Source organism: Megalobrama amblycephala, linkage group LG24, assembly GCF_018812025.1.
Source record: "Megalobrama amblycephala isolate DHTTF-2021 linkage group LG24, ASM1881202v1, whole genome shotgun sequence".
In the NCBI taxonomy this organism is placed as follows: domain Eukaryota; kingdom Metazoa; phylum Chordata; class Actinopteri; order Cypriniformes; family Xenocyprididae; genus Megalobrama; species Megalobrama amblycephala.
Genome location: NC_063067.1, coordinates 21,758,330 through 21,783,098, shown reverse-complemented (window position 1 = coordinate 21,783,098; position 24,769 = coordinate 21,758,330). Strand labels below are relative to the sequence as shown.

The 24,769-nt window shown below is 42.7% G+C and overlaps 1 pseudogene; it reads right to left on the bottom strand.

The window, feature by feature from the left end:
* LOC125260126 overlaps positions 1-3,543 on the bottom strand; it is a 7,076-nt pseudogene extending 3,533 nt beyond the window's left edge.
* Positions 3,544-24,769: the final 21,226 nt, after the last annotated feature.

Genomic DNA, 24,769 nt, shown 5'->3' with positions numbered 1-24,769 from the left:
ATTCTGATTTTTAAATATGAATTCATATTTGTAAATATATTAATATATTTAAGTTATTTCTTTTATACATTTATTTACAGTTTGGCCTCCTATTTTTATATATATATATATAGATAGATAGATAGATAGATAGATAGATAGATAGATAGATAGATAGATAGATAGATATATATATATATATATATATATATATATATATATATATATATATATATATATATATATATAGATAGATAGATAGATATATAGATATAGATATACAGGTGCTGGTCATATAATTAGAATATCATCAAAAAAGTTTAATTATTTCACTAATTCCATTCAAAAAGTGAAACTTGCATATTATATTCATTCATTACACACAAACTGATATATTTAAAATGTTTGTTTATTTCTTTTAATTTTGATTATTATAACTGACAACTAAGGAAAATCCCAAATTCAGTATCTCAGAAAATTAGAATATTGTGAAAAAGTTCAATATTGAAGACACCTGGTGCCACACTCTAATCAGCTAATTAACTCAAAACACCTGCAAAGGCCTTTAAATGGTCTCTCAGTCTAGTTCTGTAGGCTACACAATCATGGGGAAGACTGCTGACTTGACAGTTGTCCAAAAGACGACCATTGACACCTTGCACAAGGAGGGCAAGACACAAAAGGTCATTGCAAAAGAGGCTGACTGTTCACAGAGCTCTGTGTCCAAGCACATTAATAGAGAGGCGAAGGGAAGGAAAAGATGTGGTAGAAAAAAAGTGTACAAGCAATAGGGATAACCGCACCCTGGAGAGGATTGTGAAACAAAACCCATTCAAAAATGTGGGGGAGATTCACAAAGAGTGGACTGCAGCTGGAGTCAGTGCTTCAAGAACCACTACGCACAGACGTATACAAGACATGGGTTTCAGCTGTCGCATTCCTTGTGTCAAGCCACTCTTGAACTACTGACAGCGTCAGAAGCGTCTCGCCTGGGCTAAAGACAAAAAGGACTGGGCTGCTGCTGAGTGGTCCAAAGTTATGTTCTCTGATGAAAGTAAATTTTGCATTTCCTTTGGAAATGAGAGGAGAAGCACACAGTCATCTGCTGGTGTTGGTCCACTGTGTTTTCTGAGGTCCAAGGTCAACGCAGCCGTATACCAGGAAGTTTTAGAGTACTTCATGCTTCCTGCTGCTGACCAACTTTATGGAGATGCAGATTTCATTTTCCAATAGGACTTGGCACCTGCACACAGTGCCAAAGCTACCAGTACCTGGTTTAAGGACCATGGTATCCCTGTTCTTAATTGGCCAGCAAACTTGCCTGAAAATCTATGGGGTATTGTGAAGAGGAAGATGCGATATGCCAGACCCAACAATGCAGAAGAGCTGAAGGCCACTATCAGAGCAACCTGGGCTCTCATAACACCTGAACAGGGCCACAGACTGATCGACTCCATGCCACGCCGCATTGCTGCAGTAATTCAGGCAAAAGGAGCCCCAACTAAGTATTGATCGCTGTACATGCTCATACTTTTCATGTTCATACTTTTCAGTTGGCCAAGATTTCTAAAAATCCTTTCTTTGTATTGGTCTTAAGTAATATTCTAATTTTCTGAGATACTGAATTTGGGATTTTCCTTAGTTGTCAGTTATAATCATCAAAATTAAAAGAAGTAAACATTTGAAATATATCAGTCTGTGTGTAATGAATGAATATAATATACAAGTTTCACTTTTTGAATGGAATTAGTGAAATAAATCAACTTTTTGATGATATTCTAATTATATGACCAGCACCTGTATAAGTGTGATTTTGCATATAACATGTCACTTGCAATTTGTATTCAGTGCAGTGAATAAACACATCCTCATACAGTGAGCCTAGAGGTCTTGCAGAACAATTTTAAAATCTGTCTGTGCGTCTGCAATTTGTTCCTGTTTCTGTCTGGATTGCTAGAGGGGATGAGCGTTTCAGTGTGAAGGGAAATCTTGGAAGTGCTTCCTCTTCAAAGAGGCCATCTTGAAGGAGACAGAAAAACACAGTAATGATTTCTGTCCTCTCCCTGCAGTTGGCTGGTCGTTTTTATGAGGCTGGTGTGCAGTCAGTCAGTGAGTATTATTAGGCAGCTGTTGTTGCTGTGCGTCCCTGTGGTGTTAGTCGCCGTATGTGGACGAGAGGGCTGCTCTCCCTGCTTAATGATATCCCACTCTCACATTCCTGTCATAGCAGATCTCAATTCCCTCATGTGCTCTGCGGGACTAGATTCACATTTGGCCGGTCCTATGCATTCCACACCCACTCTACGCCAGCCGTGTGCACTTTCTCTCTTTCCGCCCTCCTCCCTCTTTTTCTTTTTTTTTTTTTCGTCTGATCATCCTTTTTTTCTGTCAATGATGTTCTCTGTCTCTTTGCTGGATAACATTGTTATCCTCTGAGATAAATAAAATCTCCATTTCACACTTATCCTCTGTGGCAGCTGTCCAGATACTCAAACATTTGCTTTGTGATAGTGTCAGTAATAACTTAAGCCTCTTTGGGCCTCCTGCAGGCTCTCAAATGTACATTATGAACATTGTGATCTTGTGAACTAATAGTAAAATGATTTGTATATCAGTTAAATTAGGAGCAAATCATTACAGTAATGTCAATATATTTAAATGCATTCAATTTGTTAAACCTTTATAACTTTTTTTTTTTATATTATGCATTACAGAACCAAGTAATTACAAGTATTGGGGTAATCATTTTTCATTATTTTCTCTTCATTTTTTTTTCTCATAAGTAACAATTGTAAATTAAGTATAGGCTATATTTTGCTGCTGTGCCTTCTATGTACTTTTCTGCAAATGTTCTCTTTCATGAAATGAGTTAAAGCGCTTTGCTGCAGGTTTGCTGTTGGGTGCAATATACTTTGTGCAGCTGCATCCTACAATAAAAGCCTCTTTGGAAAGGCTGTATTACATCGTGAGAGGATCACAAAGCAATCCACACTGAAATGTGCTGCACAAACTGTTCTGATTAGACTGAAAGAATCAAACTTTATTTAAAATTACATAGGCCTAGTTCAGTCATAAAACTCTTCAGAGCATCTGATTGGTTCTCTTAAAACTGGTTGCTCTAGCCAATCAATATTTTTGTTCTGTCTACTGTATGGAACCTATTTATTTCCATCCCAAACCAGCTCAACTCAGTGCAGTATGACATGGGACTTTTCCTAGCCCTTCACCTTCCCCAGCACCACCTGCCTAGATCTGCTAAGGGGTTCTCCATAATTTCCGTGCAGCAGCTCGTACCTATCCACTGAATTTATGTGCATGTTTCGGCAGTAGCCTTCACTCATGCAGCAGCAGCATAACAAATCTAGTCCACCAAGTCTAAGCCAATGTAAAAGCTTATATAAAATATAATTAATAGAAATGTCCCCCACACCATTACACCAGCAGCAGCATGAACCCTGATTACAAGGCAGGATGGATCCATGCTTTCATGTTGTTTATGCCTAATTCTGTCCCTACCATCTGAACGTCGCAGCAGAAATCAAGACTCACCAAACTAGCCAACATTTACAGTCTTTTGTTGTCCAATTTTGGTGAGCCTGTGTGAACTGTAGCCTCAGTTTCCTGTTCTTAGCTGACAAGAGTGGCACCCGGTGTGTCTTCTGCTGCTGTAGCCCATCTGCTTCAAGGTTTGACATGTAGTGTGTTCAGAGATGTTCTTCTGCAGACCTCTGTTGTAACAAGTGGTTATTTGAGTTACTGTTGCCTTTCTATCAGCTCGAACCAGTCTGGCCATTCTCCTCTGGAATCAACAAGGCATTTTCACCCACAGAACTTCCACTTACTGGATATTTTCTCTTTTTTGGACCATTCTCTGTAAACCCTAGAGATGGTTATGTGTGAATATCCCAGTAGATCAACAGTTTCTAATATACTCAGACCAGCCCGTCTGGCTCCAACAACCACGGCCCGGTCAAAGTCACTTAAATCACCTTTCTTCCTCATTCTGATGCTCAGTTTGAACTTCAGCAGATCATCTTGACCATGTCTTCATGCCTAAATGCATTTGATTGGCTGATTAGATATGTGCGTTAACATGCCTTGTGTAGCCAGACCTTCAGGTCTGGACTCTATCGCAGCTTTCATTGGCCAAGGACTGCCCAGAGGACATTTGACTGACATGTAACACAACCAATCACTGTTTGTTTTGTTCTGCATCATGTTTAGGGGCATGAAAATGTAAAGTCGATGTCCCTACAATAGAGTACCTCAGAGATGACGTGTTTTTGTGGGCCAACCCAGAAGTTAGCGGCGCACGGGTTCCCTCGGTTGAAAGCCTATGCAGTTTTCCCATAGACTTTTGGAAAATCGCAGAAAATAAGCTCTGTGTTTAACAAAGGGTTATGACACTTACACGTTTTGTCTATCAAGATAATCTTTACAAGTGAACACAACATTTATAGATTTTGAAGCCTAAATAAAGTCGTCAGATTTAAAAAGCTAACAGTAGGCTATAAATGGACTACAGCACACCATGGTCGCGGATCAACATCACCACCACCAAACTTCCTCAAACTGTATTTAAAAAACAACTTTATTTAAAAACATGCTGATTATGATCACTTTTTTATGAGAAATGCTGTCCAAATGTCCTGTTTGTCATGATGACGTCTAAAGTCCCCGCCAACGGAAATAGTCCCTTTTAGCAACTTGTTAGCAACCACCGTTTTTAAGACACAATAAAGGTTTAAAAAAACCACAAGCAGGTTATAACTATGTTTTATGTCATAGATCAAAACGTTAAAATATTTAGAGGTTAACCACAGACCTTATTTTAGGCGATTTAGCAAAAACCCATTCAAAAAACCCATAGACTTTAGGGCAATGGAACCCGAAGTCCTAAAATGCTAACTCGCTTCCAGGTTTTGCATACAAAAACACATCATCTCTGAGGTACTCTATAGGCGTTTCTCAATGTCAAGGATACTTCCTTGGCAGGACTGGTCCTTCCAAGTCACTTCCTTCAGAGGCTAGGCGAGGCTCCTCTTTAGCATTCGGAGAACACGTAAATGGAACAGACTAGCAAGTGCACGTTACGTCAGTGAAAAGGTAAAAGAAATGCCGGTGACGGCAACCAAGCTAACAATTGTTAAATGACGGTCCGGTTCAGTTAGCCATCAATAACGTAATTTGTATTTGTATAATTTATAATATCAATACGGTAGTAATTTGTACTGGCATTTAAATGTTAAACTTTATTTATCTGACATATTTACTAAAGTTATAACAAATGTTTGGTAACATAAATATACTTACATTTGAAAGCATATTGCCCGCTAACGTCCAACATTTTTTTTTTTTTTTTTTTCAACAAGATTGCAAAGCTGCGCGGATAGGATTGTGGGTGAGTTTAGAGCGCGAAGAGCGTGAAGGCTACACATATGCATCCTTTCCTGTATATGGGATATTTTTCGAATGAAGGACTCAGTCCTTGTTTGAAATTCCGAGGATCCTCGACATTGGAACAGTCCTTCGACGGATGTCGATGACGTAGCATCCTCGAAATTCTGGCTTCCGAGGATCCTTCCTTGACATTGAGAAAAGCCTTATAACAGACCGGCATACATCTAATAAATTATTCATTCAAGAACGTTGTGCAAGTTTACTGCAACAATGGAGCCAAAAACTTCGCCTACTTTTGAAAATCCAGCGTTTAGTTGATCCCGGTAAGCACTCGTGTATATATATATATATATATATATATATAAACATTTTACAACTTTACAAAAAATGACAAAAAAGTTAAATAAAAAAGGTTAACAATGTTTTTGGTTGGTTTTATTTCCATAGCATTCTTTAACTCAAACTCTGTTAATATTTTGACATCAAATTGACGTCAATTTTTTTACATTAAATTGAAGCCCACACACTGATGTCCAATTGATGTCGAAAAAAACCCATCAAATTGACCAATTTTTTTTACATCAATTTTTTTGCATCAATTTTTTGACATCAATTTGATGTCCACATGCTGATGTCCAATTGATGCCGAAAAAAAAACAGGTCAAAAATGCAAATCAAACTGATATTCTTTCGAACCACCAAAATAACGACACAAAAGCAATGCAATGAAAGAAAAATACAAAGTTCTGTCATGAAACTCTAAATGGGCAGGCTAATATGTCCTTAACTCAACTGCTCGTAATCACATCATTATCTATAGGACATAGATGATTGGTTCCTGCTGTATTAGTAGCCAATGAGCTTGCATGCTCAGTCTTCAAATACATGAGTAGCATTTGTCTTAGCAGTGCAGCACACTTTCAGAAACCCTCCACCTTCCCCAGCTCCACCTGTATAGATCTGCTACGGGTAATTCATGTACGCTATATTGTACAGCAGCAGCATGTCTTACTTGCTCACAGCAGCGTGTCATGTATGTATTGGCAGTAGCAAATCCCGTACTTGCTCTGCAGCAGCAGCAATAATCAACAGCAGCAATAAAAGCAGCAGCAGCGTAGCAGATGTATTCCTCCAAGTCCAAACATATCAACATTGTCATACCCATTACCATGCCAAACACTCAGAGAGTTGTCATGACAGAACTTTTATTCAGCAAACTTCAAATTAATAAAACAAATGTAAATAAAAACAAAACTGATTGAGAACAAAGATCAATGGCTGTCTGGCCCTTCTGACATCCCATACCCCCATATCAGTCGGGAGCTGATCGGAGATAGTTCTTTATGTATTTGATGATGTCAGATTATGATGTCAGATTATGTAAAGATTATTTTGGCTAAAAGTGGGTTACTCATAACCGGACTATATCGGGTTTATAGTTAACCAAGACGGTGAAATGATGGCTATTGCTTGCTGGGAGTGAGCTGATTGAGACGCACCCTAGGACTAGGCTAACATTAGCGGACTTGTAAAGTTGCTACTACTTACATGTTTCAAGCGATAAGCCATATTTGAGGTCAATGAATGATTGGCGAATGTTTGGATTTCCTTCCGTTAATGATTTCTCCCTCACAAACTGCGTAACTTGAAGTATCAAGCCAATTTGGGATTTTTTTCAGTATATCTTGTTCACGTTGTTCTTTTAACCTTCTTTTAATCAATATTGTAATTTCTTTCAGACATTTGCCTCAATGGCGTCTAGTAATAGCAGTGACGTAAATTAAAATTATTGACATGATTTGATCAGCAGCTGATTGGACATATTTGACCCAAATGTCACATCTAACCAATCACCTGCTTATTTATTTTCTTGTGGGCCAATGAGGTCTTTTTTTTGTTTGCGCTGAAGTAAATTTAAAATAATAATAAAAATAGTCGTGCCAATCAGGGGCCCCTGCACATGTGGGGCCCCTAAGCTGCAGCCTAGGCAAGCCTGTGCATTAATCCACGCCTGCCTCACAGCATTTGTTTCCAGGCGTACCGTTAAAGAACGCGACACATACGTCTCCCGGACATCCTGTAGAATTCAACCAACCAGATGACGACTTTGAAAATCCTGAAGTGTTTTCAGTTAAGTGTGCCATATGCATCTAATATAAAATTAATCCCTTACCTTTCATGCATTGTTTTATGCAAAATAACGTCTCGATTACAAAGGTAACCCTCGTTCCCTGAAGGAGGGAACAGAGACGTACGTCGGACAGACCGACGAATAGGAATCTCGCCAGAGAGGCCAATCTACTTCGAGTGTAACTAAACGAGCCAATGCACATTGGCATGCAATCATATGCATCAGCTGCTTGTCTCGCAGCGCGGGTATATAATGAGCAGCAGGTGCGTTGCATCTTCAGGTTTTCGCTGAGGAGCCGAACCCAGCAGGCGGCAGCATCAGCAGGACAACGCCTGTGGCGACGGGACGTACGTCTCCGTTCCCTCCTTCAGGGAACGAGGGTTACCTTTGTAACCGAGACGTTCCCATTCAGTCGGTCACGTTCGACGTACGTCGGACAGACCGACGAATAGGAATCCCTACCAAAGCGCCACAGGAGCTGCCCTCTTCCAGCGCTCTGTTGTGAGCCACCTGAACCCCCTTGCCAAAGGACGGTGGGACCGAGCTCACACAGAGAGGGTCGATCACTGTTGTTCCCAAAACCCACTCAGTGAGACAATTGGATAACACTGGGAAGCGTAGCCTCACATCAGATAAGGAACGCTGCGGAAGCCATATCTTTCCCCGAAGGAGTTATATGGATGAGTACATATGGACTAACCTTGTAGGTTGTACAACATATGGAAGAACTGGGGTGACTCCACTCGGTGAGAGATGGGTTCTCCCAGAGGGAAAGACACGGGCTTCGTTTAGGATCAACCGTGGAAAAAACCCATATGGGATCCCCGTAGGGTCACACATATGGAACCCAGCCTAAATCCGGTTCTCAAGGATCCAACGGAATATAGGCCTGGCGCCAGACGCTCCGCCACGTCGCTGCCGAGGGGTAACCGGAGGACTCAACAGGGTCTGCCCGAAGGGACTCTCTGGAGAATAGAAAGCGCATGTAGCGCAGCAAGCCGACACTAAGCCAGGGCCTCTCCGTGCCTCTGACCTGTGGCAAGAACACGGGAGGAGACCGGCTCGACACAAAGGCTATAGTATCAAGCGAACGTGTTAGGTGTCGCCCAGCCTGCAGCTCTACAAATGTCTGTCAGCGAGGCGCCACGAGCCAGCGCCCAGGAGGATGCTACACCTCTCGTGGAGTGAGCATGCAACCTGAGCGGGCAGGGCACGCCCTGAGCTTGATAAGCCAGGGCGATGGCATCCACTATCCAGTGGGCCATCCTCTGCTTGGAGACAGCCTTTCCCTTCTGCTGGCCTCCGTAACAGACAAAGAGCTGGTCTGAGGTCCTGAAGCTTCGAGTTCTGTCTATGTACAGTCGCAAGGCGCGAACTGGACAGAGCAAAGCCAGGGCTGGGTCTGCCTCCTCCGAGGGCAGCGCTTGCAGGCTCACCACCTGATCCCTGAAGGGAGTGGTAGGAACCTTGGGCACATAGCCAGGCCGGGGTCTCAGTACCACGTGGCTGTCACCCGGCCCGAACTCAAGGCACGAGTCGTCGACCGAAAATGACTGCAGGTCCCCTACCCTCTTGATGGAGGCCAATGCCACCAGCAGCAAAGTCTTCATAGACAGAATCTTTAAGTCTGCTGACAGCAAAGGCTCAAAGGGAGCAATCTGAAGTGCTCTCAGCACCAGAGCGAGGTCCCAAGAGGGTATGGAGGGGGACGAGGAGGATTTAACCGTCTCGCCCCCCTAAGGAACCTGATGACCAGGTCGTGCTGACCAACAGATTTGCCATCTATGTGGTCGTGGTAAGTGGAGATAGCAGCAGTATGGACTTTGAGGGTGGAGGGGGACAGCCTACGCTCCAACCCTTGCTGCAAGAAGGAAAGCACGACTCCGATCGAGCATCTTCGGGGGTCTTCTCGGCGAGAAGAGCACCACTCGACGAACAGGTTCCACTTCGAGGCGTAAGCACGTCTCGTAGACAGTGCACGTGCCGAAGTGATGGTGTTAAGTACCTCAGGGGGTAAGTCACCTAGAACCTCCGCGTCCCGTCCAGGGACCAGACATGGAGTTTCCAGAGGTCTGGACGCGGGTGCCAAAGAGTGCCCCGTCTCTGAGAAAGGAGGTCTTTCCTCAGAGGGATGGGCCAGGGAGGGGCTGTCGCGAGGAGTGAGAGTTCTGGGAACCAGGTCCGGTTGGGCCAGTAAGGCGCAACTAACAGGACCTGCTCCTCGTCCTCCCTGACTTTGCACAGGGTCTGTGCAAGTAGGCTCACTGGGGGAAACGCATATTTGCGCAAGCCCCGGGGCCAGCTGTGAGCCAGTGCATCTGTCCCGAGTGTCCCCTCGGTCGGAGAGTAAAACAACTGGCAGTGGGAGGTTTCTGGTGAGGCAAACAGGTCTACCTGAGCCTCTCCGAATTCTCTTCAGATCAGCTGGACCACCTGGGGGTGGAGCCGCCACTCTCCTGGCAGCGCAGCTCGTGATAGCTCGTCGGCCACACGGTTGAGCACACCGGGAACATGAATGGCGCGAAGCGACCTCAGATGCTTCCGACTCCACAGGAGGAGATGGCGGGCGAGTTGCGACATGCGACAGGAGCGTAGACCACCTTGACGGTTGATGTACGCAACGGTCGCAGTGTTGTCCGTACGGACCAGTACATGCTTGCCCCGTAGCGGGCCTTTGAGGCGGCTCAGAGCAAGGCGTACTGCCAGCAACTCGAGGCAATTGATGTGCCAATGCAGATGGGGTCCCGTCCAAACCCCTGACACTGCATGCCCGTTGTACGTGGCACCCCAGCCGGTGGCAGAAGCATCTGTGAATACCACAGCATGCCGGGACACTTGTTCTAGGGGCACTCCTGCCCGGAGAAACAAAGGGTCCGACCACGGACTGAAGGTTAGGCGGCACTCCTGAGTGACTGGCACCCGGAACGTGCCGCGTTGCCACGCCCATCTCGGGACTCGGCCGTGAAGCCAGTGCTGAAGCGGTCTCATATGAAGCAGACCGAGCGGTGTTACAGCCGCTGCAGCCGCCATATGCCCCAGGAGCCTCTGAAAGAACTTCAGTGGGACCGCTGTCCTGCCGTCGAACGTATTCAGGCAGTTCAACACCGACCGAGCACGTTCCTCTGTGAGGCGTGCTATCTGTTCGACCGAATCCAACTCCATACCGAGAAAAGAGATCCTCTGCACTGGGGCGAGTTTGCTCTTTTCCCAGTTGACCTGAAGCCCCAACTGGCTGAGGTGACTGAGCACCAAGTCCCTGTGTTCGCACAACTGATCCCGAGACTGTGCTAGAATAAGCCAGTCGTCTAGATAGTTGAGAATGCGAACACCCCGTTCTCTCATGGGAACAAGGGCTCCCTCCACGACTTTCGTGAAGACGCGGGGAGACAGGGCCAGCCCGAAGGGTAGGACTCTGTACTGGTATGCTCGACCTTCGAACGCGAATCTCAGGAATGGCCTGTGTCGCGGAAGGATCGAAACATGGAAGTACGCGTCCTTCAGGTCGATCGCTGCAAACCAATCTCGGGGACGGATGCACTCGAAAATGCGTTTCTGCGTGAGCATTTTGAACGGTAGCTTGTGGAGGCTCCGATTCAAAACTCGCAGGTCCAAGATCGGTCGTAACCCGCCGCTTTTCTTGGGTACAATGAAGTAGGGGCTGTAGAACCCTGACCTCAAATCGGCTGGAGGGACCGGCTCTATCGCGTCCTTCGCCAGTAGGACTGCGATCTCCGCACGCAGGACAGGGGCATCGGCATCTTTCACTGAAGTGAAGAGGATGCCCCTGAACTTGGGGGGCGCCGGGCGAACTGAATCGCATAGCCGAGCCTGATGGTCCGAAGGAGCCAGCGAGACGGACTGGGGAGCGCTAGCCAGGCTCCCAGAGACCGCACAAGCGGCACCAAGGGGACCACCGGCGTACCCGCCGCGGGGCAGTGAGGTGGAACGCAGGGACGCGGCCCGGGAGGCTCTCTGTGTGAGGCGGCCCGAAGCGGGGTCACAGTGTGCTGTGCAAAACTCTTACCTGCTTCCACGGGTGGACAGAGGGAGCAGTCGAGGTTTTGCCTACCTGCTGCTCGCTGCTGTCCGCTGGCGACAGAAGAGGTGGATGAGAGTGGTTAGGTTCTAGCCCTCCCACTGCTCTCCGAGCCCTCTTCGGACCCGGAGATAGAGGAAACTGCTCTTTTATTGAAAATTTGGGTACCAAATTTCCGCGGGAACAAAAAAGGGAAACAAAGGATTCTCCACCCGGCCCTCCTCCAGGGGAAGGAGCGGTGCGGTCACCACCTCCTGAAGAGCAGTCCCATCCATCTCCGGGTCGCCCGTCCTAGGGCCGCTTGGACTTGGCCTTGCCACCCTTCTTCTTAGGGGGTGGCTGGACGGGCTGGGCACCCCGCCCGCGACCGGCTCCACGACGCCGCTTGGATGGAGGCTGCTGCTGCTGGGGCGTGGGAGCGGGGGCGGCTGCAGGGGGGCGCCCTCGGCGACGGGCAGTCTGAGGTGCCGCCGGCGGTGGAGGTGCAGCAGCTGACCGCCTCGGCAGGATGTGACTGATGGCTTCAGACTGCTTTTGTACAGCCGAGAACTGTTGGGCAAAGTTCTCGACCGCGTCGCCGAAAAGGCCGGTCTGGGACACGGGGGAATTAAGGAACCTGGCTTTGTCGGTATCCCTCATGTCCGCGAGACACAGCCAGAGATGGCGTTCCTGGACCACCAAGGTGGACATCGCACGACCCACTGACCCCGCCGTAACCTTCGTCGCACGAAGCGCGAGGTCCGTCGCGGCACGAAGTTCTTGCAGAACTTGCGGATCATGACCACCCTCGTGCAGGTCCTTCAGTGCCTTGGCCTGATGGACCTGCAACAACGCCATAGCGTGTAAGGCGGAAGCGGCTTCCCCACAGGCCTGATAAGCCTTGCCGGTAAGATCCGACGAGTACTTACAGGCCCGGGAAGGGAGAGACGGCTCCCCCCCGCCAGGTGGAGTTAGGGCACAGTTGCATAGCAACGGCCCGTTCCACAGGGGTATGCCCGTATAACCCTTAGCCACTCCACCATCAAGGGTGGTGAGGGAGGAGGACCCACCGACACGGCTTCGGGCAGTAAAAGGTGCCGTCCACGTGCCAGTGAGCTCTTCATGCACCTCCGGGAAGAAAGGCACTGGGGTGGGGGGCTGAGAACCAGCCCTTGCCACCCCGAGATACCAATCATCCAACCTCGAGGGCTCGGGACACGGTGGAGGATTCCACACGAGCCCGACCCTGTTGGCGGCCCGGGAAAGCATAGCCATCATTTCCGGGTCCGAATCGGGCACAGAAGCCACACCCGAAGGGGGCAACTGCGCCGAATCCTCATCCCCAGAAGCGTCAGGCTCACCCTCCGATGCAGCGATCGACATCCGGTCGTCTTGGGGAGCTCAGAAGGATACGGATGGTACACACCTCTGGGGTGGTCCACCGCGCTCCCCCGGCAGCTCTACTGGCTGCGGAGTGCAAGAGGGGTGAGGGTTCCTAGGGGGTTGGTTTCCCGAAGGAAACGCGCTCACCGTGATCCTCAAGTCACCGGCCCCACCGCCCGAAGCAACCCTCTGAGGAGGATTGGAACGAGGCGCCGGGACCGGGACTCCACCCCTTTGCAGGAAGTGGAGTCTCGACCGCAACTCCGCGACGGTCATCTTCCCACAATGGGTACATGACTCGTCCACAAACGCCGCCTCAGCGTGCCTTAAGCCCAAGCACGCGATACAGCGTTGGTGACCATCCCGAGGCGCCAGGTAACGACCGCATCCAGAAACACACAAGTAGAACGACATCTTTAAAAAGACGCGAACTACTCGTGTAAGCTCTTTCAAGGACTGACTCTTTTAGGTGCTGAAGCACGCAGGGGAAAGGCCGCTGCAGCACAGACAGGGAAATGTGCAGCCTGTCGTGTGCACTCTCCTTGAAGGCGCTCTCTTACCAGCTGTAATAACAGCTTTTTAGCGCTCTAGGCGCACCGTTTCACCAGCCGTGAGAACGGCCTTCACGCTGACTACAGCTTTTTGCTCAAATAAAAAGGCAAAAGAAAAAAACAAAGGAGAAATCGGCCCCGCTGCTGCGCTGTCCGCCTGCACCGCAACCAAGAGACGTCTCGAAGAGCTGACTCGTTCACCACACTCGTGCTTTCAGTAGCTTTCTTCAGTGTTGCAGAAGTTTGGCTCCGAAGCGAAAAGCTGAAGATGCAACGCACCTGCTGCTCATTATATACCCGCGCTGCGAGGCAAGCAGCTGATGCATATGATTGCATGCCAATGTGCATTGGCTCGTTTAGTTACACTCGAAGTAGATTGGCCTCTCTGGCGAGATTCCTATTCGTCGGTCTGTCTGAATGGGAACTGCTTGTTAGATAATGTATAAATGATTTTCAGAATTTTCAATTATTGAATTTAATGATGGTTTTTTTTACTTTAATATGTGATGCCATAATAACGAAATCCCAACTCTGAAGAATAATCTTCTGAAGTGCTCTTGGCAGCATGATATATCCCACTTCTTTCTTACTACCTCACCATGACAAGGCCAAGTATCTGAACACCAAACAGGCATTGCTGCATGTAAATGTGATGATGTATTCATCTGTCTGTTCTTACAGCTTTTGCACCTTATTCAGTATATGCTCTACTTGTACAGGGGAGGGAATTCTGAAAGTTAGAGTATGTATGTGTTTCTTACTAATTCTTCTAATTTTCTTGATGAAACAGTAATCTTACTAAAAGCCTGTGTGAATTAGTGCTGGGTCATTATTTCACCTTGAGAGAGACAGTGATTATCTGCTTCCAACAGAACTGATAGCTCTAAGGTGTGCTGAACATGTTGAGATGCACAGCGACACAGCTTGAATATGAATACATAAGCTCTTCATGTTCATCATGCCCATAATGAAAGCACACTCAGATGTTAAACCCATACTGTTAAGATGTTGGCCTGTGGTTGCCCAGAGGGCTTCAGGTGAAACCACATGCAGGAACTAGATGTTCTCTGGGGCCATAGAGACAGGGAGCACCCTGACCTTGTGTGTAATGAGCGTCCTGTGATAGATCGCTGTGCCAGTGCGCTCACTTGCCTCTCTGTGGGTCTGTCCGATTTCCCAGACACAGATAGATTGTTCTTTGTTTTTCTTCACACCTCCACAGTGCAATTAATCTTCCCCGAGTCCATCTCCATGTCTGACTCCAGCATAGCAGACAACTCTCGAGTCGGTAGGTGATAAACTCACACGCCAGGGGTAAATGCACCACGGCCTGCTGAAATATCAGAAAGAAGATGTTAAAATGCATAGCTCTGTTAGCTTTTTTCCACCTTGTATTCTGGAAAAAGTCTTATCTTTGCTCCATTGGGAGTTTCATTTTGGTTTCAAAATATTTAAAAAATGGAATTTCACCAACAGTAATCTTGCATGTTGTGCATTAACAATGGCAATATACTGTGGAACATGAGGCATGATTTCTTGCTTATTTTACGCCAGTGTAAACATAAAGCAGTATTTAAACCTCAGTAATTCATAAGGCAAGCTTCACAAAATCAGGAAGCAACTGAAATTGACTCCAAATAAACTAAACAATTAAAGAGATCAAATTAACTTGTTTTAATCTATGTTCATATCATATAAAATTCACAGGACTTTTCTTGACAATGACATATTTTTAGGGCCCGAGCACCGATGGTGTGAGGACCCTATTGTAATTGTTCAGTCGATTCTTCTTCTTCTCTGAAATAAATCTCATTTTTGAGGGCCTAAACCTGCTCGAAAACTCATGAAACTTTGCATATGCGCCAGAAGTGGTGAAAATTTGATATGGTTTCAGATTTAGGTGTGGCAAAATGGCTCAATTGCGCCACCTACAAAATTTCAATTAAACGCCATTCACGCTATGTTTCACATACAGGTATGACATTTGGTAGACAGATTTAAGAGCCCAATACCTACAAAAAAGCCCCTGGGTACAAAATCTGTAAACCCAACAGGAAGTGAGATATTTTGAATTTTCTTTTGCAGTTTTTGCCATTTCCAGACATTGTATTTTAACAAACTCCTCCTAGAGCTTTAATCAGATCAACGTCATATTTGGTCAGTCTAATCTAAAGGCCTTTGCGATGTTAAATTGCGAAGATCTTGAGTTTTCGCTGAAGGGCGTGTCCGTGGCGGCCTGACAAAGTTCAATGTTTCGCCATGAAAGAGGAAGCTGTTGTAACTCGGGCATGCAGTGTCCAATCAGCCCGAAAATTCACGTTTATTAGAGTCCTGGCCTGAAGACATCTACATGCCACTATTCAGTTACAGTCATAGCGCCACCTGCAGGCAACAGGAAATGACATGTTTTACTCTGTGATTAACTCCTCATAGAGATTTAACCAGATCAACATCATATTTGGTCTGTCTAATCTTAAGGCCTTAGCGATGTTAAATTGTGAAGATCTTGAGTTTTCGTTGAAGGGCGTGTCTGTGGCGGCCTGACAAATTCTGATGTTTCGCCATGAAAGAGGAAGCTGTTGTTACTCAGGCATATGGTGTCCGAACTTCACATGTGTGATAAGAGTCCTGGCCTAAAGACATATATATATATCAATTTAGTCATAGTGCCACTTGCTGAACAGGAAATGGCATGCTTTGCACTGTAATTCACTACCACAAACACATTTAAATATGTCATGAAGTACCAAATGTGCTAGAAACATGTTAAATAATGCAGTGCTAAGTGCTAATGTATGCGATTAACGCCACAAAACAGGAAGTTGTTGTAACTCAGGCATACAAAGTTTGATCTGCTCCAAACTTTACATGTTTGATAATAGTTCTGGCCTGAAGACATCTACATGGCAATATTCAGTTATATTCAAAGCGCCACCTGCTGGCAGCAGGAACTGTGGTGCATCAAAATGACTTTGCCATATTTCTCCTCTATTTATCCGCTTAAATGACTATCGTCCACTGTTCACAGTTTTCCTAAGGCTACCAGGTGGCGGTGAGTCTGGGTGCAAGGGCCCTTTCATCGTTGCTTGCAGCTTTAATTTATGGTTTGTTTTTTTCGTTAGCCAGGAAAGTTTTCTTAAAGCTGCTGTCCGTAAGATTTGCCTCTGTCGCCATCTCTGTTTGAAACCTACAACTGCAGTTACATACGGAATTATCATCTTTACATGGGTTGTGCTTTGGCACGGCTCCTCGGCACGGACGAATCTAATGTTTGCTGTCAGTCACCACATCGATGGATACTGTACTTCGGAATCACAGATTCAACAGATTAGTTTTTGGTTTGTATAACGTTATTCTAAAGTTAATCTAACATTTTCATAACGTTTTTCTAACGTTTAATATAACATTCCCAAAACGTTAGGTTTTGGTTGTATGACGTTATTCTAACATTAATCTAACGTTCCCAGAATGTTATTCTAACGTTAATCTAACGTTTCCAGAATGTAACATTTTTGGTTTGTATAATGTTACTCTAAAGTTGATCTAACTTTCTCATAAGGTTATTCTAACGTTAATCTAATGTTAATCTAACGTTCCCAGATCGCTATACTAACGTTATTCTAAAGCTAATCTAACGTTCCCAGAATGTTAGTCTTTGGTTTTTATAACATTATTCTAACATTAATCTAACGTTCCCAAAACATTATTCTAACGTTAATCTAAAGTTCCCAGATCCTTAGTTTTTGATTCCCAGAGCATTATTCTAACGTTCCCCTAACATTAGTTTTTGTTTTGTATAACGTTATTCTAAAGCTAATCTAACGTTCCCAGAATGTTAGTCTTTGGTTTGTATAATGTTATTCTAACATTAATCTAACATTCCCAGAATGTTATTCTAAGGTTAATCTAACATTCTCAGAACGTTAGTTTTTGGTTCCCAGAACATTATTCTAATGTTAATCTAACATTCCCAAAACGTTAGTTTTTGTTTTTTATAATGTTATTCTAAAGTTAATCTAACATTCCCAGAACGTTATTCTAATGTTAATCTAACGTTCCCAGAACGTTAGTTTTTGGTTTGTATAACGTTATTCTAACATTAATCTAACGTTCCCAGAACATCATTCTAATGTTAATCTAACATTCAGAGAATGTAACGTTTACAATGTTATTCTAACGTTAAACTAACATTAACAGAATGTTACTCTAACGTTAATCTAACGTTCCCAGAACGTTATTCTAACTTTAATCGAACATTCCCAGAATGTTAGTTTTTGATTTGTATAATGTTATTCTAACATTAATCTAATGTTCCCAAAATGTTATTCTAACGTTAAACTAACGTTCACAGAATGTTACTCTAACGTTAATCTAACGTTCCCAGAACGTTATTCTAACTTTAATCGAACATTCCCAGAATGTTAGTTTTTGATTTGTATAACGTTATTCTAACATTAATCTAACATTCCCACAATGTTATTCATTATTTTAAAGTTAATCTAACGATCCCAGAACGTTATTCTAACTTTAATCGAACATTCCCAGAATGTTAGTTTTTGATTTGTATAACGTTATTCTAACATTAATCTAACATTCCCACAATGTTATTCTAACATTAAATGAACGTTCCCAGAACGTTAATCTAACATTCCCAGAATGTTAGTTTTTGGTTTGTATAACATTATTCTAAAGTTAATCTAACATTCCCAGAACGTTATTCTAACGTTAATCTAACATTCCCAGAATGTTAGTTTTTGGTTTGTATAACGTTATTCTAAAGTTAATCTAACATTGTCATAACGTTATTCTAACGTTAATCTAACATATTTATTCTAACCTTTATCTAACATTAATCTAAGATTCCCAGAATGTTAGTTTTTGGTTTATATAATGTTATTTTGTTTATATTATGTTATATTATGTTATATTAGTTTATATTATGTTATGTTAATCTAATTATGATCTTATGATGTTATTATAACATTTCCAGAACGTTAGTTCCAGAAGGTTATTTTTAGGGCCTGAGCACCAATGGTGTAAGGACCCTATTGTAATTGGTCAGTCAGTTATTCTTCATTCTTCCTCTCTGAAATGAATCGCATTTTTGAGGGCCTAAACATGCTCGAAAACTCATGAAACTTTGCATGTCACCCAATATTCACTGTTTTCCTAAGACCACCAGGTGGTGGTGGCCCCGGGTGCGAGGGCCCTTTCATCACTGCTTGCAGCTTTAATTTATTATTATTATTATTGATAACATACTTTACATAAAACTTGCTTCAAAAAGAAATCTAATGCGAATGCAGGAGAACAGGTCACTGCCTTTCACAAAATCAAATCAAAAACAAAATCACTTCTTTTTTCAATATGTAGAAATATAACATGAGTATATACACAATAAAACCTTAAATTTCACACTATAAATGTACAAAAACATAGTATACCTTGGAGGCCCAATATTAAGGTGGGCCAATCAGCTTTCAGTTTTAATATCTCTTAAGCATGTGATCATGTTTTTTGTTAGCACAAGAGCAGAGAAACTTTCAGTCAATGTTTTTCAGTCAAAAATGTAGGTGAAATCCGAATTACTGATTTGGATCTCAGTCAAATGAATGACTGTATATCAGGAATATATACAAATTTCCTATTATAAATGAATGGAGGATGGCGTTTTATCGCACATAGGCCTAGGTGAGTAGATGTTAGATTGAATGGGGCTCTCTTTTCATTCATCAATATTTTTTGCTCCTACTTTGAATTGAATTACATGGAATATTCAGAGTTACTCAGTCTATTGTGCAGATTCAGATGCAAAACATTAAAACAGAATTTCACAGAAGCGTGTAAACTTTGCTGCTCTGTTTATTTGAGCATTATGTCAACTTCCGCCTCAACCTCAAATCTCAATGCCATGAGATTTTAGCAAGTGGCATCCTCACCCAGTTTGTCTTGAAGCCAATACGGAAGTGACTTAAACTGCAATTCATTGACTGGCCACTAGGGACAGGCTCCAAAAGAGAGCAGAATCTCATTGAGCCCCATGTTAAAATGCCCAACTTTAAAACAGAAAAAAAACATTTTTACAGCCTGGTACAAATTGTGGTTTTGGTATATATAGCTAATTTTGCCCTTCATGACAACTCTGAGGGGGGTGAATTTTTTTATATAACACATCCGTTTAAATTATATTAAGCCTTAAAGTTCTGCATAATTAAGGGCGTGGCCACTTGAGTGACAGGTGGATTGCTGCTGCTGTCTGTGAGCCATCAGGTTACCTCAGCTAATTCCAGCCGCTGAATTTGGCATTTCTGCCGTGTTTGTGCTTTTTTTCAGGATTATTTTATACAGTTATCAAATAATGTGGCTTGCTGTGTGGTTTATGGTTAAGGCGATGGTGCGTCTGTGTACATGTGCACATATGTGGAAGATAAACAGAACACACGTCTTGGCATTTTGTTCGGCAGATTTACTACAATGACAATGGCTGGAGAATATGCCTATCAAGACAGCACAAAAAAATCTGACAGCACTGCTTGGATATTATAACTAAAACTGCTGCACTATTTTGAAAAATTATACTTAATTATACGTAAATATACGTGGGCTCATTTGTTTGTGAGAGTCCAATGTATACGATCATATACAGTTTTACAACATAAACGCTGCTCAGATTGCATAATTTCTTGAAGAAAGATGATGGAGAGCAGATCATTCAGAAGAAATGTGATGTAAACAATGGACAATATATCAATATTTCATGGATTTAACACTTTTGTGGACAAAAAGTGCCGTTGTTTGTTTTTCAGTGGACGCTCATAGACATTTTTACCCAAGTGCCATGGATTGGTACTTTTTTTTTAACTGGTTAGCATAGTTAGCCCTTTTCTCTGATGTCATGAATACATTATCTTTATTAAGTGATGTATACATCGAAAAAAAGCCATCTCTTCTGACAGAAAAAAATCATTTGGAGGCACATTGTTTACATCATACTCTGGCTCAAGAATGATTCATCTCACAACATTTGCAGCTCAGGTTTTCAAAGAAAATTGTTTCTGTGCTGAATTTGAGATGAATAGGATTCTAACATAGCTTTCTACAGGTATTATGGACCTCCTGGGTCACAGATGTGTGAGGGTCCGTCAGTGATGATCTGGTAGATTGATCCAAAGGCCACCAGCTGTCTTCAAGTAAAGTCGAAATGGGAGCTGTGAATGCTTTAGTATTATGGAAATATGCCAAATGGAAATATTTATTTATAAGATATATGTTCACATAGTTAAGCTCAGAGAAGTGCTTCATTTCATTTCAGAGTAGGTGGCTCTGGCATGTAATCTCACTCTTTCAGAAATATTATTATATGATCTCAACTAACAACACTTAATGCTGCAAGTGCTCTCTAATCATGCAAGGCAGTATTCCAGTTTAATAACTACATGCTTGAATTAGAGATGACAGTGTTACAGTGATCAGATGTGATGTGTAATCCTTGAGATGAAGGGTTTTTCACAGCCTCAGCGTAGCGGATCTGTAGCCGCACCGCACTGAAAACCCCAGAAGACATGCAAGTCAAATCTCCACAGCCTTCCTCTGTCTGTGTACAGAGAGAGACAGAGAGGAAACGTCTGCTTTTCGTATGAACACAGCTCTGTGCAGCCTGCAGAGAATATCATTTCTGACTGAGATGATTCCCTATCATGAGAGAGACGGGTAATGAGATAACAGAAAGGCCACAATAATCAGTAATCAGGATAATCTGCAGTGTAGCTCTCCAACCCTTACAAAAATTCACCAGGGTTTACTATAGCAGCCATAACTGCTATTTCCTGAGAAATTTTTATGCTGAGAAGATTTATGCTGAACGGCTTATTTAATTTGAATATTAACACTTACTACTTGTATGCTGTAGATTCATATTAATTTTAATCTATATATTATTACAGTGGGATAAAGAGCCTGCTTTATGTTTATAACAAAGGTGTGCTCAGTTTTAGCTTAGTTTTCACTTTTATTCAACTCTTTTTTTCAGTATATTATAATTATAATTTCAGCTTTTTCGGTTAACACAAATGTTTTCAGTAGTTTCAGTTTTAGTTAATGATGATTAGCTATAAGTCGGTTACATTTTTAAAGGAATATTTCGCCCTTCCAAAAATTAAAATGTCAAAATTATCATCATTTGCTTATATTTTTATCTTAGGCTATTCTTTTTCCATAGGCCTACTGTGAAAGTGAATGGTGACTATCATTCTGCCTGACATCTCCTTTTGTGTTCAAATAAAGACATGAACAACATGATGGAGAGCAAATTATGACAGAATTTTCGTTTTGGGGTAAACTAACCTTTAAAAATTGATGTCTGGCAAGCTTTGACGTTGAAACGATAGAATCCAAGTTTTGATTTCAGCGCCCTCTGGAGGCCGCTGGAGGAACAATGTCACGTGTTAAAATTGATCTCTTCCTGTTTAATGCGCTTAACGGCTGTGAGGAATGTGAGCTGACACTTCTTTTGTCTGCCGAAAAAAATATACCACGCACGCAATATCCCTGACAGAAAACTTAACATAACATAGTAGCTGTAACGTTACTCATTTAATCTACAATGTCGCATAAATTCTGCCATTTGGTTTATGCCCCCCTTTTTTTAAATATAAGAATAAAGAGCCTCCTGTAGTGTGTGTAACGTGATATGATTCCATTCTTTTAGACACGTCACGTGACTGCGTTGAAATTGGGCTGAGTGCGTCCTCTAGTGGATAACAATACAACTGACATAGAGATTATTATGCTAACAATAACAGTTTAACTGGGTTTATTTTATTTTTTTAGCTAATCTCCCTATAAAATTTATAAAATTATTTTACTAATTGAATTCTATTTTATCTTTAATTTTATTGCATTTCACTTTTATTTTTAAATTTAATTTTTTTCCTTTGATATATATATTTTTTAATTTCACTTTTTTAATTGATGTTTTGTTTTATCATTTTATTGCACAGTAGGGATGGTGTAAAGCACCTTCATATATGTGTTTTTGTAAGGACTGGGTTCAAAATGTGTCTTTCATGATTTTGTGTGGATGTTAGCACTGTGTAAACCATGTTAATCCAACTCACTCACATCCAGCCAGTCTTTGAAGGCAGGTGTGTCAATATTGAATGAACAGAGAGCTGCAGAGGAATTTGCTTTAGCTGTTTTCTCCCTGTACATTCAACAATACGCATCACAGGAAGTGTGATATGTATAGATGACAGATTTCCACTCAAAATAATACCAGATGGTTTTCTCTTAGTTCTGCAACAAACAAACATATCATTTGCAATCAAAAATACAATGCATTCACAAACACATTAAACCTTTGTAGAAACATAAGAGATGAAGCTCATGTTGCTGAATCAGACAGTTTAAAGCTGCTTGTGTAAACTCTGATAATGACTTCTCGGTCGACTAGACCTTGAGTAAACAGAGTGGAGATGTGTGTACTCTGTGGTCAGTCATCATTTACCTCTGCTCAGCACATCTCTATGTGAGAGGTTAAGAGAGACTGTCCTCCATTTTGAATGAGACGTTCGGAAGAAAAAATGATGCACATGCACATTTACCCACTTTCCATATGGTTTAATATATTTATCTTTGTGTTAAACTGTACATATGGTATAATTATGTGCATATCTCTGTGTGTTTACATTGTGTCTCAGCCAGTGAAAAGAAGACGTGCTTCACATGCTGTATGCGGTTGTGTGTGTGTCAGTGGGAGTGTGTGAATGTGTGACGTGAGTGTGTTTTTACTAGGTTATTTCCCTGGCTGGCTGATTTGATTTGATATTGGAGGGTTTGTGCTGTGTGAGCAGAGTGCTTGGGGGAGGATAGGGTTTGTAATGAGAAAGTGGTATGGGTCGGCTCTGTAAAACTGCTCCTGATGGGTCTCTTCAGCACATTTAATGAGGCCTGCGCTCCCTGTGTTCCCTAGACGACACGACTCCCTGCAAAACCTGGAAAGGAACCGTGTCCTGCTGTGCCACAATCCTCACTGCCTCACTGTCTCTCCATGTGCATTACAGCCCGTTCATCCATGTGTGCTGTGATGACCCTAGCTGTGGAGGGACATGGGGTTAATGTTTTTATGGTCGACATACTAGGATTTTTCATTTAGATAGGCTATATAGATATATGCTGGAGGAGGTTCTGCTTCACTGTTTTCTCTGTATAAACATAGGCAGTGAGATTTTTTGGCCTTTGGCTGAAGGCATATAATATCTTTTCAATTTTTTTTAATGCCAAATATGATCCCCTCTGAGACATGAAAGAAAATGTGTGTAATGTGTATAATAATAATCAGGGTATCATTTTTATTATTATTGTTGTTCAAAATTAACAAAACTTGAGCCCATTATAAGTGTTTATTATTAGGCCTATAAAGCCCGGGATGCACCAAGCCAACGGTCGGCCGTCGGACCGTTTTTGAGCGTCGGCCAACTAAAGCTAGGTGCACACTGTGCTATTTATAATAGGCCTTTACGATTGTTGCTTGTCAGACTGTACGAACATAATCCTCATGTCACAGTGTGGGATCTCAGCTGTCATATATGTCAGACTGTACGACAGTCAAGATGTGTTCCCTGATAGCACACGTACATCTCTGAGACGTCTATTTGATGTGTGTGTTTACGTCTGGAAGATGTATTTTTTCGAGTGTTTGCTCATCTGCAATACGTCTATAAGACGTTTCCTATCAGATGTCAAATAGATGTTTAGAAGATGTCTTTAAGATGTTTATGATTTAGAATGTATGTAAAACTGACATCTTAAAGATGTCTATCAGATGTTTGTAAACAGCAGATGCTTTCCAGGGGCCTGTACCATGATGGTAGTTGAACAAACTCAGGGTTATAGGATTAGTTTCGAGTTGACAAAACCAAACCACTCCTATCTGGCTTTGTTGGTACCATGATGCCGATCATCAACTTTCTCTGTCAACTCAGGCTTTGATCCTGAGTTTGTGGAGCCTGTGCACATGAATCTGTGACATCAGTGGCAAACAGCAAATCACATGCCTTGCAATAGAAACAAACTTCTCGCGACAGAGCCAACGTGATTCAAAACTTTTTTGCTGAAAATGAAGAATTTAAACGCATTTACACTAATGGAAAATACTTGTCTGTGAAAGAGGACAAATAAAAGAAATGATCTTTCTCTATCAGTGCAAGTGAAAGTTGTGAAGTTAGTTTATATAGTTGATAATATATAGCAATAGAGACTCAAATATACAAGTTCACATGTAGTCATATTTAAAGAGTATATTTACTTATT